The sequence below is a fragment of the Callithrix jacchus genome, chromosome 11 (genome assembly GCF_049354715.1).
Source record: "Callithrix jacchus isolate 240 chromosome 11, calJac240_pri, whole genome shotgun sequence".
NCBI lineage: Eukaryota > Metazoa > Chordata > Mammalia > Primates > Cebidae > Callithrix > Callithrix jacchus.
The window spans coordinates 106,994,416-107,013,525 of NC_133512.1; the positions used below are offsets into that span (position 1 = coordinate 106,994,416).

At 45.8% G+C, this 19,110-nt stretch overlaps 1 protein-coding gene across 3 annotated transcripts in view; it reads left to right on the forward strand.

Annotated features, from left to right (window-relative positions):
• SLC37A3 (solute carrier family 37 member 3) overlaps window positions 1-19,110 on the forward strand; it is an 87,758-nt gene that overhangs the window by 59,889 nt on the left and 8,759 nt on the right. The window lies entirely within an intron of this gene.

Genomic DNA, 19,110 nt, shown 5'->3' on the forward strand with positions numbered 1-19,110 from the left:
CTATATACCGTGAGGGCTGAGATTCAGAATGTGATCGGTGCCATAGTGTTTCCCGAACCTGAGTGCTCCCGGGTGAGCTCACGTGACCCCACAGCATTGCTGGGTCACATGCTCCTTCACCTGAGGCCCTGGGGTGGCTTCATTTCCATCTGTTCTGTGAAAAGTATGCCCTTTTCCATTGTGGAAGACTGTGCTGCGTGTGGATGAATCGCCCAGTTGTAAGTTGAGAGCCACCTGTTTTCTCATTGAACCTCTTGTCTGGCGTTGGCCTCGGAGTTTTCTTTCCACTTGCACTGTGGGTGTGGTCTCATCTTAGTGTCCCCAAGCTAGCCAGTGTTTTCTTACCCAGTTGAACCTTAGGTTGGTGACTGTTCCCCTGACCTTTCTATGTTCCCTGAGGTGTACTGAAATGAAACATTTCTACAATTTGTTTTTTGAGACAATTTTGAGACAAAAGTCTTGCTCTGTCACCCAGACTGGAGTAAAGTGGCACGATCACAGCTCATTGCAGCCTTGACCTCCTGGACTCAAAAGTAATCCTCCTGCCTCAGCTCCCAAGGAGCTGGGACTAGCCTCCCATGTAGCTGGACTGTGTGCCACCATGCCCAGCTAATTATTTTTAGTTTTTTTTTATTTTTTGAAGAGACAATGTTTCACTGTTACCCAGGCTGGTCTCAAACTTCTGGGCTGAAACGATCCTCCTACCTTGGCCTCCCCAAGTGCTGGGATAACGGGCATGAGCCACTGTGCCCTGCCTGAAATGAAATTACAAATAAATGCTCAGCACTGGACAAAATGAAATAAGGATATACTTCCTTATTCTAGTTCTGCCAGTCTGCACTGGATTTAGCTTTTTGGGTTTTTTTTAGATGGAATCTCAATCTGTCGCCCAGGCTGGAGTGCACTGGCATGATCTCAGCTCACTGCAACCTCCACCTCCTGGGTTTAAGCGATTTTCCTGCCTCAGCCTCAGAAGTAGCTGGGATTACAGGCACGAGCCACCAAGCCTGGCTAATTTTTATATTTTTAGTAGAGACGAAATTTTGCCATATTGGCCAGGCTGGTCTTGAACTCCTCAAGTGATCTGCCCGCCTTGGTCTCCCAAAGTGCTGAGATTGCAGCCCTGAGCCACCACGCCTAGCCAGGATTTAACTTTAATGAACACCTGAGAGTTCACTTTATTTTCTTCTTAATATCTTCTCCCTTGAAAAAGGAAGAGAAAGCCGTAGTGAAAGCTAATTTGAAAATGTATCCTTTCCTCGCAGCCAGATCTCATGCTCCCTAGGTTGAGATAAAATGTTGCATTTTGCCTTTTCTTTTCAGAAGGTGTTTTTTTTCCTTGCAGTTTCAAAGGAGGAAATGTCTCTCCTCACTCCTGTTTATTCCGTCCTTTCCTGTTTCCCAAGGAACTGGAGTGCCACCGTCAGCATCCATGTAGAAGCTCTGGAGGAGCTGCTGTGCCTCATGATGTTCTGTGGGGTGGAGAATATGCAATGCCCTTTGCCCCTTCCCTTTTCCTTTTTTTTTTTTTTTTTAATTTGAGACAGGGTCTTTGTTGCCCAGGCTGGAGTGCAGTGGTATGACCATGGCTCACTGCAGGCTCAACTTCCCGGGCTCAAGCAATTCTCCCACCTTAGTCTCACTCCGAGTAGCTGGGGCTACAGGTGCATGCCACCACACCTAGCTAATTAAAAAAATTTTTTTGTAGAGAAGGGTTTTCGCCATGTTTTCCAGCCTGGTCTCAAACTCCTGAGCTCAAGTGATCTGCCCACCTCAGCCTCCCAAAGTGCTGGGATTACTGGCATGAGCCACCGCACCCAGCCCCCTTCAAAACCTCCAGAAGTCCTCCTGCCTCCCAAATCAATATGTGGTAAAGCCTTTTCTTTTCCCTACTGGCTTTTCTGACTAATGTCCTAGTTTGCTTTTGGCAGCTAAACCCTTTGAGTTAACAGACAGTGTCGGCTGCCTTCCTGTCTATTCTACTGATTTCCTCCTCAACAAGGTAACTTTATCTGTTGGCCCAGGACAGTCCTGGTTTATGCCTGTCATTCACTGTAATCATCAGTGGCACTTTCTTTTGCTCTCCAAGTGTCTTGATTTGAACCCCTTATCCCTAGCCTCTGGCCTCTTATCACCCCACAGAAACCATGCATTGAGGGTCATTGAATTTTGAGACTTTTTCCCCCTCATCCCTTATTTGTGCTTGACACCTGTAACCACTTCATCTTTCTCAGGATTTTTTATTCTTTGGCTTCTCTGGCATTCTAATTTATCGAATCTTCTTACCGACTATCCCTTTTCCTGAGTTCTCTCCTCTGCTCCCCCCTGTGCTGGTTTCCTTTCTACTTTCCCGGATGAGCTTTTCTTTTTCTTTCCCGAGACGAGTCTCACTCTGTCGCCCAGGTTGGAGTACAGTGGTGAGATCTTGGCTCACTACAAACTCCGCTTCCCGGGTTCAAGCGATTCTTCTGCCTCAGCCTCCTGAGTAGCTGGGATTACAGGCTTGCACCATCATGCCTGGCTAATTTTTGCATTTTTAGTAGAAACAGCGTTTCAGCGTGTTGGCCAGGATGGTCTCAATCTCTTGACCTTGTGATCTGCCCTCCTCAGCCTCCCAAAGTGCTGCAATTATAGGCATGAGCCACCACACCTGATTGCAATGAGCTATTTTTGTAATCCACCATAACTGTCAAATACTTATTGAACAAGAAGCCACTAGAGAGAGGAATGGCATCTGTTTGTTAATGACTGTCTGGTGTATAGTTAAGAAAGCCCGTCTCAGGGGAGGGGAATGGGCTCGACTTATATAATCCCAACCTCTTCTCCCTTCCCCACACAGACCACTCCGCCAATTGCTGCATTGGTGGTTTTCAACTCTTTAGGTCATAAACCCTTTTGAGATTCTGAAAGCCACTTAACCTCTCCCCAGACTGAAATGCCTATATGAGAAAATATTCACGATTTTCTTACTGAGTGTTCATGGCCAAATCTTGAGGTCCATCACTGGACCACAAAGTTAGAAACCTTGGGCAGGAGAACCAAATGCCTGGGATTGAGATTCTGCAGAATTCAGTTTCACTCGCTTTCTGTACTGACTCTCCCATTGGCTGTCTACATGAACCTTCCACAGCATCAGACCAGTTAGTTCATTACTCACTGCAAATGGCAGTTCTGCATTCATACCTTCTTGTCTGATTGACACCTAGAGAGGTGTCATACCCCATCTTTGCTCCCAGCTTTGTGAATCTTAATGTTTCCCTCAAGGCTTGGCCAAGCACCATTTTCTCTGAGGAACCTTCCCCAACCAGCCTCGCTGGCCCTTCCTTCTCTACCATCGTTCCTTCCCTTGGTGGTAATGTCAGTGTTGCTTATTTGGTGCTCAGCTGTTTCTGTCTTCCCTATTTTTGTATCTAACTCCCCAGGGAGACTGCTGCACTTTTTCTGCAGTGCCCAGCTCCTCACATGGTTGGAGCAGAATAAATGTGGAGCGTGTTGGGAAGGGTGGAAGGAAGATTCGAGAGTGGAAGGTGGGCAGAGCAGACCAGGGCAAAGTGCCTCCCTGACCCTGTTACGCACTGCCCCGCCACCTGCCTTACACAGGACGCCTCACACCTGCAATGAATGGCCGCCCACTGTCAGCACTGCCCGGGTTCTCAGCTACGTGGCTTCTGAGTGCATTCACCTCTCCTCTGGCTCTTGGCAGCCTTGCCAGCTCTCCCTGAGGGCTCAGCAGCAGTGAATAGTGAGTTCTTTTGCTCCAGTCTGAATCTCCATGTTATTCAAGCTGCTCTCTTTATTCCTGCTGGTGTTTTTACTTGGCCTGTCCCTTCCAAGCATTCAAACTCTCTTCATCCCTCATAGTCCCCTTCAGTGCCCCGCCTCCATGAAGCTTTTCCTGATAGCCATACTACTAATGCTCTTTTCCTTCTGGAAACCTCTCTGGAGAGTCCTTATCCATAGACCACACAGTCTGCCCCAGGCTGATTGGTTTTATTGCCTTATTTTGTTCTCCATTGTTTCTGGCTAAGTTGTCATTTCCTCAATTAAATTGCGAGAGTCACATGAGTGAGGACCTGGCCCTGGACACAGCACCCATTTCATCACTGGCTGATTTTCCTTCCCACCTTGTCTCTTCTCTCTGTGCCTTTAGAGTCAATGTCATTTCCTTGTGCTTTTCTTTAGGTCATTTCTGGTGACATAAAGTTTGTTTCAACTTATATCTAGAATAAATCAAATTAAATGTGAAATACTGGCTGGGCACGATGGCTCATGCCTGTAATCCCAGCACTTTGGGAGGCTGAGGTTGGCGGATCACTTGAGGTTAGGAGTTCAAGACTAACCTGGCCAACATGATGAAACCCTGTTTCTACTAAAAATACAAAAAATTAGCTGGGTATGGTGGTGGGCGCCTGTAATCCTAGTGACTCTGGAGTCTGATGCAGGAGAATCACTTCAACTCAGGAGGCAGAGGCTGCAGTGAGCCGAGATTGTGCCACTGCACTCCAGCCTGGGCAAAAGGGTGAGACTTGTCTCAAAAAAAAAAAAAAAGTGAAATACTGATATTTACATATACATGGTCATAGATAATACAAATCACTTCAATGGTTTTATATTTGTATGTGTGTATTATGTGCAGCATAAGAGTGATGTGTTACTATGTGGCTTTTTGGAAGTGAGAACATATGCATGTTACATAGTTAATTGAATAAGTCTCATACTTGAAAAGTTCTGTACCAGGACACCCAAGGTGTGGTCTTCCAGCCATTAGTGAAATAATGCTTCATCGGTGGATGCATCTTTAAAAACTGCTGTTATTCACCACTCTGTTTTATCCCCGCCACATTCTGAGGTCTGCAGGTGTTTCTGTAGTTTACATGTAAGAACCAAGATTTAGAGAGGGTAAGTGACTTGCTGGGAGTCCAATCATCTAAATAACAGAACCAGGACTGAATTAAAACCCAATTTTAAAAATTTAACTTCAGTGGCTTTTTTTCTGCCACGCAGCCTCTCCTTTAATTGACTCTTCCCCTAGGCTTACTTACAAGGTGTAAATTGGGTGACCAGTTCTCATCTTTCTCTAGGGCCAGAGTCCCACGGGTGAGCAGAACTGTCATACCTGTGCCTTTGTGTGGAAACCACCTGTGCCCTGCTCCTGCTGCTGGGCTATGGCCCCACGGGGATGTCCGGGCCACCCTGGCTGACTGGCCTTGGCCTCTCTTTAGGGGGCCTTCTGCACTAGATTTGCCTTATTATTATTATTATTTTTTGAGATGGAGTTTCACTCCTGTTGCCCAGGCTGGAGTGCAGTGGCACAATCTCAGCTCACTGCAACCTCTACCTCCTGGGTTCAAGTGATTCTCCTGCCTCAGCCTCCCGAGTAGCTGTGATCACAGGTGGCCACCACCACACCCAGCTAATTTTGTATTTTTAGTAGAGATGGGGTTTCACCCTTTTGCCCTGGCTGGTCTTGAACTCCTGACTTCAGGTGATCCACCTTGGCCTCTCAAAGTGCTGGGATTATAGGTGTGAGCCACCACACCAGGCCTAGGGTGGCCTTTTTAAATAGCACCTCTTCACTCTTTTTCCTGCATCTTCTGTTTGAGTGTAAGAGTTGTACCACCTACTTCATAAACTGCTGCGTTAGTGTTTCTCCCCCATTCCGTGTATGCACGGTCAGAAGAGGTGTGACTGTCTCTTGTGCCTGGCTGACCCAGGTCTGACTTGGGTCCCTGCTCAGGCACCCCTCTTTCTAACAAATGTTGAATTGACCTTGAATGAGATTGTTGCTTCTAAAATGCTGTTGGTCAGCTTTTTTACTGGGCTTCTTGCCCTCCATTTACGGAATTTTTGTTTTCTTTTTGTCCTTTCATAAATTAAACAAAAAGTACAGAATTGTTCGAAACTGTTTTTAATCCCCTTTATCACTGTGGCACAGGAAGCTGTCATGAAACAGATAAAAGCGCTGCCCTGTTGGACAGGAATGTTCTTTTGGATTTAATGGGATAATTGTATTAGGTAAAACCTTTCATCTGAGCACTTCAAAGGCCTTTACCTTGTTTAGTAGTTATTATCACACCCTACAGAGTGACATTAGGATATCACACTCCTAGATTTTGTGTGCGTGTGTGCGTGTGCGTGTCTCTGTGTGCGCGCGCGCGCGTGTGTGTGTCTGTGTGTGCATTTGCTTATTTATTTAGCATTTCGTTTGTTTTCTTAGGCTCACCATGGAGTCTCAGGAACCTAACAGCATTGCAGTTGATTTCCATTAAAAAAATCTACCTAACAAATAGCAGACACAACTGGCCTCTGTGTCCTGGAATGAAATGTTAATGAGGTTATAAAATAAAGAGCAGCCATTCTGGAGCCAGGAAGGCGGGGCTGGGAGGGGCAAGAGTAGTGACCCAGGTACCGGAGGCAGAGAGCGCTGCTTCCCCACCTGCCCCTGGTGGGTTTTACTTTTATTGCTTCTACTCGGGTTCCGAAAAGAGATTCTTCTGTGAATAGAGAGTCTAGAGCCACATACTCCCCCTTAACAGATTCCTTTTTTCTTTTTTTGAGACGGAGTCTCGCTCTGTTGCCCAGGCTGGAGTGCAGTGGCACAATCTCGGCTCACTGCAGCCTCTGCCTCCTGGGTTCAAGCGATTCTTGTGCCTCAGCCTCCCGAGTAGCTGGGAGTACAGGCGTCTGCCACCACACCCAGCTAATTTTTGCATTTTTAGTAGAGACAGGGTTTCACCATGTTGCCTGGGCTGGTCTGGAACCCCTGACATCAGGTGATCCTCCTGCTTCAGCCTCCTAAAGTGCTGAGATTATAGGCATGAGTTACTGCACCTGACCAACAGATCTTTTGAGTATGCCTGTGTCAGAAGCTGAGGAAGGATTAAGTTAAACTAAGGTCAACCCCCGCCCCACCCTCCCAGCCCCATTCTCTGCAATCCGTTAGAGCCCATTGGCACAGCCTCTGGATAAAGGGGTTGGATCAGTGGTGAAGGGAAGAAGCTTTCAGAGAAAAGCCTGGTAAGAGTGGCCGTGGGATGCCCAGTACTGTCCCCTTTGTGGTCCCCTTCCATGTGTTTCTGGTCTTGAGCTGTGGCCCAGCCATGTCACTTTCTACCAGCTCCTTTAATGCTGCAGGGTCGTGGTGCTAGTGAGAGAGGAGTTTTGTTTTTGAGATGGAGTCTTGTACTGTCGCCCGGGCTGTAGTGCAGTGGCGCAGTCTTGGCTCACTGCAACCTGAGAGAAGGAGATTTTTATACCATCGGTTATATTTTCCTTCCCAAGGAAGCAGTTCCTGCCCTGTGAAAACCTTTTCCCCGTGGCAGGCCCTACACACCTCCTGGCTCAGCAGGGGGAGACAAAGTCCCGGACACTGCCTGCTGCACTTGTCTGAAGGAAAGTGCCATGCGCTCTTATTTCAGTCTCAGTTTATATCCGTTTATTTAGACGCCCTCCTGGCTAGTTATTCTGTTTCCCCTCTGTGTAAGTCCTCAGTTCCCTCCCCTGGCCCCCTATGTCTGCTGCTAACTTCCTAGTCCCTCGTACTGGAATATGCAGAGGACCTGGAGATTGTCCACTGAGGCAATTCAGCCTCAGAATCCCCTGGCTCAGCCTGTGCTCACATGAGGAGCCTTAACTTCACTCGAAATCTCACTCCCTTAAATTAGCTCTGCCCACCTTTTTTCTTCAGCCTTGATGTCTCCAGACCTCTGAACTGAGGCAGCTGGGAAAGGAGAGAACTTCAGTCACCCCCTTCACCCCTCACAGCTGGGATCCCTCTACCATGAAAGCTGAACAGAGTTTCTGAATGGACGGTCCACCTATGCAACCCACATGATCTTCCACCAACTCTTCCTTCTATCATCTGGAATCCAGCTTTGAATTGAGTTTAGAGCTCAGTTGGCTTCCTCCCTCCCTGGTGTGTGAATTCCTTTGTGTCATCTCTACCAGCTGACCACTAACCTGTCCATGGAAACTGTCCCCTTTCAGGGACAGAGCATGCCCTCCCGGGGAGGCCGTCGCATTGTTGGAGAGCTCCGACGGTTAGAATGGTCATTATCCTATTCACTGAGAATCTCATGATTTCTTCCATTGGTCATAGGAAGAAGCAACACAAATATGTATTTTCTCTTGAGATATATATGTGTGTATATATATATTTCCTTATTTACATTGAAGGACTCAATATCTTTGAAGTAAACTTTTTTTTTTTTTTTTTTGAGACAGAGTCTCACTCTGTGCCCAGGCTGGAGTGCAGTGGCACTATCCTGGCTCACTGCACCTCTGCCTCTCAGGTTCAAGCAATTCTCCTGCCTCAGCCTCCCCAGTAGCGGGGACTACAGGTGTGTGTCACCACGCCCAGCTAAATTTTTGTATTTTTAGTAGAGATGGGGTTTCACCATGTTAGCTGGGATGGCCTCAATCTTCTGACCTTGTGATCTGCCTGCCTTGGCCTCCTAAAGTGCTAGGATTACAGGTGTGAGCCAAGGCCCCCGGCCCTAAAAAGCTTTTGAATGGGAAAGATGAAAGTAGAGATGGGATTTTGCCCTGTTGGCCAGGCTGGTCTCTAATTCCTGACCTCAAGCAATCTGCCTGCCTGGACGTGGTGGCAGGTGCCTGTAATCCCAGCTACTCAGGAGGCTGAGGCAGGAGAATTGCTTGCATCTGGGAAGCAGAGGTTGCAGTGAGCCAAGATCATACCTCGGCACTCCAGCCTGGGTGACAGAGTGAGACTCTGTCCCAAAAAAAAGAAAAAAAAAAGCTTTTTCCAAATGTTATTGAAATACTTTTTCAGCTCTTGCTCTCTGGTCAAACCAGGAGATCCCAGTTTTTCCCTTTTGAACTTGTTGGGTACCCTCTCGTTCTTTGAACTCTATGGATCTTTCCCACCTGATTTCTCCTTTCCTCCTAATCCTCAATCCCAGGAAAGTCTGTAGGCAAAATTCTTTTGTTTTTTGTGTTCCAGAGATTCTTGTTTATATTTGAGCTTGTCTTCACCAGTCTACAAAACTCTAGAAAGGTCTACATTCTAATCGTTTAAAAAAAAAATCTAGTACAGTGCCTGATAAGGAGGTAGAACATTGCTGAAGGTTTCATTTTCTCTGTTCTTGTTCTAGCACTTCCTTAGAAAGTGCACTTTTTAATATAGGTTTTAAAAATCTACAGATGACTACCAAATATTTAGCCCTAGCCCCAATTTGTTACTCATTTTCCAATCTTACGTTCCCTGGAGGTCACTAGTGTGTCCCAGTTTAATATAGCTAGTTTTCTCCACTGCCTGCAAACCTGCTGCCCGTATAAATTTCCTAGTGGTCTTTGTTTAGTAAGCTGCTTGAAACCATTTTGAGGAATCTTAGGAATCCAGCCATGTCTGGATTCTCATTCATGAAGTCGTTCTGATTCCTAGCCCGTGGACCCTCAGCTGTGCCGTAATTCTCACACTTTCCGGTTTCCCTAACTGTCGCGGGCAGCCCAGTCTTTCGATTCCCCCAGACTCTCAGCCACAAGGATAATTTTTGGTGCATCTCTCTCTTCTCATGTAGTCAAGCTCCAGGTTGCTGATTCTTTCTCCTCACTTTTCCCATTCATCTTTCATTTTTCCTTCCAAGCCACCATCCTGTGCCTGGGTGACTGGGCGACAGTGTCCTTGCTGGTGCTCCTGCTCCCAGCCTTGCCTCGCTTCCCTCTGCCCCGTGCTCAGCTCTTAGAGTAGTTTTGCTAACTGTACTTTTGCAGTGTTATTCTGCTGCTTAGACATCGAGAGTGACTCTTTTACTTCTTGGATTAAGTGTGAGATCTTACATGAATCCTCATCTCTAGCTAGAAAATCTGAGACCTGTTGCAGAGGCTGCTCTTTTCATCTAAGGATGTACTGTTTGTCATTAATAGTATTGAACAACGCTCTTCCTTTGCCTTTCTTTTTAAACAACTTTATGGAGACATATTTTATACATGCCATACAAGTCATCCATTTAAAGTGCACCAAAGTCTCGGGGATGTTCACAGAGCTGTGCAGCCATTACCACAATCAGTCGTAGAACCTTTTCATCATCCCCCCCAGGACACCCCACACCTACTAGCAGCCGCTCTCCATTTGCTCCAAGCCCCTGACCCTTGGCGTCCATCTCACTCAGTCTCTACAGATTTCAGGACATTTTTTCTAAATGGAATTGAACAGCACGTGGCCTTTTGTGACTCGCTTCTTTCACATAGTGTAATCATTTCAAGGCTCATGTGTGTTGAAGCATGTATCAATACTTAATTTCTTTGTATTGCATAAAATATTTCCATTGTATGGATATACCACTTTTTTTTTTTTTTTTTTGAGATGGAGTCTCACTGTGTCGCCCAGGCTAGAGTGCAGTGGCAGGATCTCCCCTCCCCTCACTGCAACCTCCGCCTCCCAGGTTCAAGCTATTCTCCTGCCTCAGCCTCCTGAGTTGCTGGGATTACAGGTGCCTGCCACCATGCCTGGTCAATTTTTGTATTTTTAGTAGAGACTGGGCTTCACCATGTTGAATTCCTTGCTCTGTGAGTGGTCTCGAACTCCTGACCTTGTGATCCGCCCACCTTGGCCTCCCAAAGTGCTGGGATTACAGGCATGAGCCACAGCTCCCGGCCTCGGATATACCACGTTTTATAAACGCAGTCATCAGTTGATGGACATTGGGTTGTTTGTCTTTATGTAATTCACATAGTCAAAACTCCACCCCTTTACAATGTGAAATTCCTTGTTTTTTTTTTTAGTTTATTCACAGAGTTGTGTGACCATCACCACTATCTAACTTTAGAACATTTTCGTCACCCTAAAAAGGAACCCTAGCCCATTAGCAGTCACTCCACTCTCCCCACTCCCCTGCCTGGGGCAGATACTGCTTTCCATTTTATGTGGATAGCTTTTCCCATTCTGGACATGGCACATGAATGGAATGATGCAATATGTGCTCTTTTGTTATTGGCGTCTTCTACTTACGTCATGCTTTCTGTGTTTTCTTAGATTCTGTATTTGTCTATTTGGCATTCATTCATCATGGGCCTATAGATTAACTGTATCTTCTTATTTTCTGTAATTTTGATGTCTTGTCATTTGTGGTCTGGCTGACTGGGGCAACGCTGCCCCTCCCAGAGCGAGCCAGTTCTTAGGCATAACCAAGGGCTGGCCCAGAAGAACTCCTTCATTTGCCAACTAATCAGTGGTCTTCTTTATCAAGCTCTCACACCAAGCCAGTATTCCTCTGCCCTTAATTAACCCAGGGACAGGCACCAGGAACTAGGGAACAGCCCCTACCCCCCCAAAGCCTGGCAAAATTACTTACACTAGTTAGTCCTTTACTGTTTACGCGGACCTGTCTTGCCTTTCCTGCACAAAACACAGTAAAGTCTCTGGCCCCGGCTCTTCCCTTACCTTTCTGCCTCCTGCCCCAAATTGGTGCTTCCCCATGTGGCTCTGTCTGGCCTGGCATCCCCTCCTCTCAGGAGCTGTAGGTCATAAAGGCCTTCTTTCAGGCCAGGTGCGCTGGTGGTTCATGCCCGTAATCCCAGCACTTTGGGAGGCCGAGGTGGGAGGATCACTTGAGGTCAGGAGTTCAAGACCAGCCTGACCAACATGGTGAAATCTCATCTCTACTAAAAATACAAAAATTAGCGGGGCTTGGTGGCACATGCCTGTAATCCCAGCTACTTGGGAGGCTGAGGTAGGAGAATCACTTGAATTTGGGAGGTGGAGGTTGCAGTGAGCTGAGATCACGCCATTGCACTGCAACCTGGGCATGAAGAGTAAGACCCCAACTCAAAAAAAAAAAAAAAAAAGCCTTCTTTTAGTGGCATGGACCCCCATGTAGTCACATGGTTACCTCCATAAATTAAAATCTTAGTACAATTGAGCCAAAGGCTTGTTTAGATTCTAGAATGTATCAGTTCTTCATTGCTTTTTTTTCAATGTGTGTGTGAGACAGTCTCACTCTAATGCCCAGGCTGGAGTGTGGTGGTGTGATCCCTGCTCACTGCAGTCTCTGCCTCCCACAGTCTCCTGAGTAGCTGGAGCTACAGGTAAGCACCCGAATGCCTGGCTAATTTTTGTGTTTTTAGTAGAGACAGGGTTTCACCATATTGGCCAGGCTGGTCTCAAACTCCTGACCTCAGGTGATCCACCCACCTTGGCCTCCCAAAGTGCTGGGATTACAGGCATGAGTCAGCACGCTGGGCCTCTTCATTCACTTTTATGGCTGGATGATATTGCATCGTGTGGCTTTGCCACATTTTTGTCCATTCATTCATCACTTGATGGACATTTACATTCCCACTTTTTGGCTATTTTGAATAATGCTTCTGTGAGCATTCATGTGCAAGTTTTTGTGTGAACATATGTTTTAAATTCTCTTGGGTAAACACCTAGTTGTGGAATTGCTGCATCGTATGGTAATTCTATGCTTAACATTTTGAGGAACCATCCAACTGTTTTCCAAGGTGGCTGCATTATTTTACAATCCCACCAGCAGTCTGTGAATTTCCAGTTTCTCTGTGTTTTCACTGATACTTGTTATTGTCTATCTTTTAAACATTTAATAATCCTGATAGATTTGTAGTGGTGTGTTATTGTGGTTTTGATTTGCATTTCTCTGATGAATAATGATGTTGAGCATCTTTTCATATGCTTATTGGCCATTTGAATATTTTTTTTTTTTTGTGAAATATATTCTTTGCTCTTTTTTTTTTTCTTTTTTGAGACAGAGACTCTGTCGCCTAGGCTGAAGTGCAGTGGAGCGATCTCGGCTCACTGCAACCTCTGCCTCCCAGGTTCAGATGATTCTTGTGCCTCAACCTCCCAAGTAGCTGGGATTACAGGTGTCACCACCATGCCTGGCTAACATTTTTGTATTTTTAGCAGAGACGGGCTTTCACCATGTTGGTCAGGCTGGTCTTGAACTCCTGACCTGAGGTGATCTGCCCGCCTCGGCCTCCCAAAGTGGTGGGATTACAGGCGTGAGCCACAGCACATGGCCATTTAAAAAATTTCTTAAATTAGATTATTTGTTCTTTTATTGTTGAGCTGTAAGAGTTCTTTATGTATTAATGTTTTGGATATAAGTCCCTTTTCAGATGTAGGGTTTGCAAACATTTTCTTCCATTCTGTCGGCCGTCTTTTCACTTTCTTACTGGTGTCATTTGAAATACACAAAAAAATAATATGGAGTCCAATTTATTTTTCCTTTTGTCACTTTTGGGTTTGGTGTCATATAAAAGATATCTTGGCCTAATCCAGGGTTACAAAGATTTATTCCTATGTTTCCTTCTAAGAGTTTCATAATTCTAGCCCTTACTTTTAGGTGTATGATCCATTTGGTGTGGAGTTTTGCATATGGGATGAAGTAGCATGTGAATATGCAATTGTCCCAGGATAATTTGTAGACAAGATTATTTTCACCTCCACTGAAATGTTTTGGCAGCTTTGTTTAATATCAATTGACCATGTATGTAAGGGTTTATTTCTGGACTCTCAATTCTATCAGCTTGATCTGTATGTCTATCTTTATGTCAATACCATTCTGTCTTATCTTAATTACTATAGCTTTAGCTTTGCAGTAAGTTGTTTTTTTTTTCTTTTGGGACAGGGTCTTGCTGCCCAGGCTGGAGTGCAGTGGTGCAGTTTTGGCACATTGAGACTTTTGTGTCCTGGGTTCAAGTGATTTTTTTCTGCCTCTGGCTCCTGAGTAGCTGGAATTATAGGTACCCACCATCATGCCTGCCTAATTTTGAATTTTTGTATTTTTTCAGTAGAGGCGAGACTTCACCATGTTGGCCAGGCTGGTTTTGAACTCGTGACCTCAACTAATTGAGCTACCTTGCCCTCTCAAAGTGCTGGGATTATAGGCATGAGTCAACATACCTAGCCTGTAGTAAGTTTTGAAATCAGCAAGTGTGAGTCCTCTAACTTTGTTCTTTTTTTTGAGACAGAGTTTCACTCTTGTTACCCAGGCTGGAGTGCAATGGCGCGATCTCGGCTCACCGCAACCTCCGCCTCCTGGGTTCAGGCAATTCTCCTGCCTCAGCCTCCTGAGTAGCTGGGATTACAGGCACACACCACCATGCCCAGCTAATCTTTTGTATTTTGAGTAGAGACGGGGTTTCACCATGTTGACCAGGATGGTCTCGATCTCTTGACCTCGTGATCCACCCACCTCAGCCTCCCAAAGTGCTGGGATTACAGGCTTGAGCCGCCACGGCCGGCTAACTTTGTTCTTAATTTTCAAAATTGCTTTGGTGAGTATGAGTCTCTTGCATTTCCATATGAATTTTAGAATTAGCTTGTCAATTTCTACAAAACAAGATAGCTGGGATTTTGATAGGGGTTGTGTTGAGTCTGTAGATCAATTTGAGTAGTACTGTCATCTTAACAAGATTAAATCTTCCAATCCATGAATATGGGATGCCTTTTTATTTATGTCTTTAATTTATTTCAGTGATGTTCTGTAGTTTTTGGTGCACAAGTCTTGTTACTTCTTTTGTTAAATGTATTTTGTATTTTTTTGTTGTTGTTGAGACAGAGTTTCACTGCCATCACCCAGGCTGGAGTGTAAAGGTGTGATCTTGGTTTGCTGCAACCTCTGCCTCCCAGGTTCAAATGATTCTCCTGCCTCAGCCTCACTAGTAGCTGGGATTATAGGTGCCCACCACCACGCTCATCTAATTTTTGTATTTTCAGAAGAGGCGGGGTTTCACCATGTTGCACAGGCTGATCTCAAACTCCTGACCTCAGGTGATCCATCCACCTCGGCCTCCCAAAGTGCTGGGGTTATAGGCATGAGCCACTGTGCCCAGCCATTTTTTTCTTTTAAATTTTAAGTGGAATTATTTTCTTAACTTCATTTTGGATGGTTCAACACTAATATATAGAGATATACAATTGAGCTTTGTATATTGATCTTGTATCCTGCGATCTTGATGAACTTGTTTATTTGTTCTAATAATTATTCTGTGGGTTCCTTAGGATGTTTTCATATATAAGATCATGTCATCTGGGAATAGAGATAGTTGAACTTCTTTTTCAATCTGGGTGCCTTTTATTTCTTTTTCTTTCCCAATTTCCCTGGTTAGAGTCTTCAATGCAGTGTTGTATAGAAGTGGTGACAGCAGACATCCTTGTCTTGCTCATGATTTTAGGAGGAAAGCATCTAGTCTTACACCATTAAGTATGACGTTAGCTGTGAGTGTTTTGTGGATGGCCTCTTGCCTTTTTGTCATCTTACACTATCCTGTTTCTCTTTCTACTCTGAGTAGTGGGAAGAATGTGAACCTCAGAATCAGACTTAGATTTTAATTACTTAGTTCGTTAATTTCACCAGAAAATACTGAGTGTTAGATACAATGAGATAAATTGGATTTATTCATATAGATTAAGTTGTAGTGTGGTAAGAGCTGTGATGGGGGTATGGCCAAGGCAGTGAAGGGTACAGAAAACAGGTCCCTGGGAAGATTTGAACACCTTGAGGGTGTGATGCTTGAATTGCTCCTAAAAAAAAGTAGAAGACAGTCTTTTTTTTTTTTGAGACAGGGTCTCTCTCTTGTTGCCTAGGCTGGAGTGCAATGGTGTGATCTCTGCTCACTGCAACCTCTGCCTCCCGGGTTCAAACAATTCTCTTGCCTCAGCTTCCCGAGTACCTGGGATTACGGGCATGTGCCACCACACCCAGCTAATTTTATATTTTTAGTAGAGACAAGGTTTCTCCATGTTAGTCAGGCTAGTCTCGAACTCCCGACCTCAGGTCATCTGCCCACCTCAGCCTCCGAAAGTGCTGGGACTAGAGGCATGAGCCACCATGCCTGGCAGGAGATAGTCTTGAAAAAGAGGGATCATGTGCAGAGATGGGAAGGTAGGTGTATTTTGCGAGCCACAGATAGTTCTGTGAGGGCACAGTATGGGATGCCTACAAGTGAGTGGCTTGAGGTGATCCCAGAGAGTGAGCAGAGCCACCTCACCAAGGCCCTTGCTAGCTTCTGAAGGTGTTGTGAGAACTGGATTTGTGTGTTGGAACCCTTGGTGGTAGAGGAGATGGAATGGTAATGAGTAAGACCAGGAACAGAGAGCCTTGGAGATAGGAAGCTATTGGCTAAGAAGGGAACAACTGAGGACCTAAAGTAAGGCTCTAAAGTAGGGCTGGAAGAAGGGAATTGAGTCAAGAAGGATTAGGAGGTAGGTGTGTTGCAAATGACTGAGAGGTGGGGGACATGATTTGTGGAGAATGACTCTTGGATTTCCGATATGGAGTTTGGGCTGTTGGATGAAGTAGGAGACGGAGATTTAGTTTTCTCATCTATAAAATGGAAAAAATACTTTGCAGGTAACATAGGCACATCCCTTAGCACAAGCATATGGTTGTGAGTCAGTCCATACTGGTTCTTTCTGCTTTCTCACTTTGTTTGTTTCCTCCATTCTCTCAGTGCAGGTCTTTGTTTGGTTAGTTCCATCTTTGGGATGCTTTTCTTTGCTGTGTCCCATGCTTCCCACTATAACTGCCACGTGGGTGATTCCCAGATCCCTCTCTCCAGCCCTGATCACGCTTGGATGCATTTTCGACTGTGTTCTGGCCATCTCCACGGCCTCTCACCGTCATGAGCGAGAACCGCTCCCAAATCTCTTTTTCCTCTTGAGGTCCATATGCCTGTTAATGGCACTGTCATCTTCTCAGTCAATTTGGCTACAAATCATTTTCTCTAGTTGAGAAAACACATCCACCTCTAGTGGTTTTGAGTGTTTCAGAGTCGTTTTGATGTCTTTCTCTTCCTCTTTCATTTCTTCACATTTGGTGAATATTTGACCTGTTTAATCACCTCCGTAACATTGTATACACCAGTTTCTTTTTCTCATTGTTACTTCTCTCGTCAGGTCTTTCCTAGTTCCCATCCGAACTATGACACTGGTTCCCTATCTCTGGTTTCCCTTCCTTTCAAGCCATCTTGCCACAACTGCCAGACCGAGCTTCTGGAAGCTCTGATTGGATCACCCCTGTCGCCTTGTGGGTTCTCCACACCCACTGGATCAAGCCCAAGCTCCTAAGCCTGTCATTTAAGGCACTGCATGTCTAAACCCCATGTACCACTCTGATTTTATCTCCCCACATTCTTGCAGAAAGATGGGGCAGTTCTCTGTACCTTCAGTATCATGTCTGTGTCTTCCCCGGAGGAGACTGTGCTTATTCTCTAAGGCACAGTCGCGAATCTGGCCTAACTTTCACCAAACCAGGTAATTCTTTCTCATATTACATAGGACTCAGTCCTTTTTTTTTAATTTTGTTGACACAGAGTCTTGCTCTATTGCCCAGGCTGGAGTGCAATGGCATGATCTCGGCTCACTGCAACTCTGCCTCCCAGGTTCAAGCAATTCTCCTGCCTCAGCCTCCACAGTAGCGGGGACTGCAGGCACACGCCACCATGCCTGGCTAATTTTTGTATTTTTAGTAGAGACAGGGTTTCACTGTGTTGGCCAGGCTAGTCTTGAACTCCTGACCTCAAGTGTTCTTCCTGCCTCGGCCTCCCAAAGGGCAGGGATTACAGGTGAGCCACCTTGTCTGGCCAGTGCTTATTTAAAATGATCTGTGTAGACATCCTATCTCTCCTACCACATTTAACCTCCTTGAGGTGCCTCCATTTCTGTAACCATCACAATGCCTTCTTCATAGTCAGTATATGTTTGTGGATGGAACGTATTACACTCTTCATCTTCCTAAGGCATAGAGGCATGACCTTTGCTTTTCCAAATGCCCATTCCCAAGGGTCTGTGACACAAGACAATGAGAAGGTGGAGGACATCTGACTTTCCCCTGTGGAGCCTCTTGCAGTTTAATACACAGCAGCGTGAGGATGTTACACAGGCAGGTTCTTATTTAAATTCCTGGTAACTGAGCCCAGCAGCACGTGGTGGGTTTGATTTAGTCTGTACAGCACTTAACTCTTTCTATGGATGAAAGTGGATGAAAGTTCATGGACTGAATGGGAACTAGATAGATTGAGAAATTAACTCATGTTTTGTGCAGTTATACAGAGCTCTAGGCACCAGTCTGATTTTTCCTTATAGAATCTAGAACTTTTTTTTTTTTTTGAGATGGAGTTTTGTTCTTTTGCCCAGTCTGGAGTGAAGTCGTGCGATCTCAGCTCACTGCAACCTCCACTCCCCGGGTTTAAGCAATTCTCCTGCCTCAGCCTCCCAAGTAGCTGAGATTATAGGTGCCTGCCATCACACCCAGCTAATTTTGTATTTTTAGTAGAGACAGGGTTTCACCATGTTGGCCAGGCTGGTCTCAAACTCCTGACCTCAGGTGATCCACCTGCCTCGGCCTCCCAAAGTGCTGAGATTACAGGTGTGAGCCACTGCGCCTGGCCAGAATCTAGAACTTAACTGACATACTTCTTGGGTACTTTCAGACATGTAGCCAAACACGAAGTCAGGTGATTTATTTGGTAAATTCCATAAGCTCTGTCCTGCCCTGGAATGGCTTCTCAGCTAGGCTGGGAAGGAGGTGGCTCTCGGTTCCGGTTTCCAATCAGTGACTTCCAAGAACTGGTTAAGAAGCAGGAAGAATAGAAAGAGTTAGATGTTTCTATGTTGGGCTAAAAAAACCCACTCAGATACCCGGTTTCTACAATGCATGTGTCCTGGCAGCCAGACAAGGAAGGAGAGAAACTGTGAAGGGTGCCAGGGTGCCAACAAGAGCACCCGCATTCTTGGCAGAGCTCAGAATAGCGTTCACAGCTCTCAGTGATTCATCATCTGCAGGCCTGCCCACCCATGATCCGAGTGACTGAGGATGGGGTGAGTCAGGCGGCTCCCTCTCCCCATCACCCTTCTTCTCTGGCTCACTTCTGTGTCCTCCTTGGGCCCTATGGGCTGCCGAGCAGAGGGGAGGCTGATGTGGTGGTGGGCACTGCCAGTGAGGAAAGGGTTCCTGCTCTGGGTCTGTGCCAGGGTGAAGCCTTCGTGGTTTCTTGAAGGACTTCCGGCTCCCCTCTGCATTCAGCCCTAGGCACATTTGGAGAAGAGGGGACTCTTCACTGCTAGCTCTAGGGACCCATCTGAAGGTGGGGCCTGCTTAGCCCCTGGGAGCTACTCAGTGCTTCTTT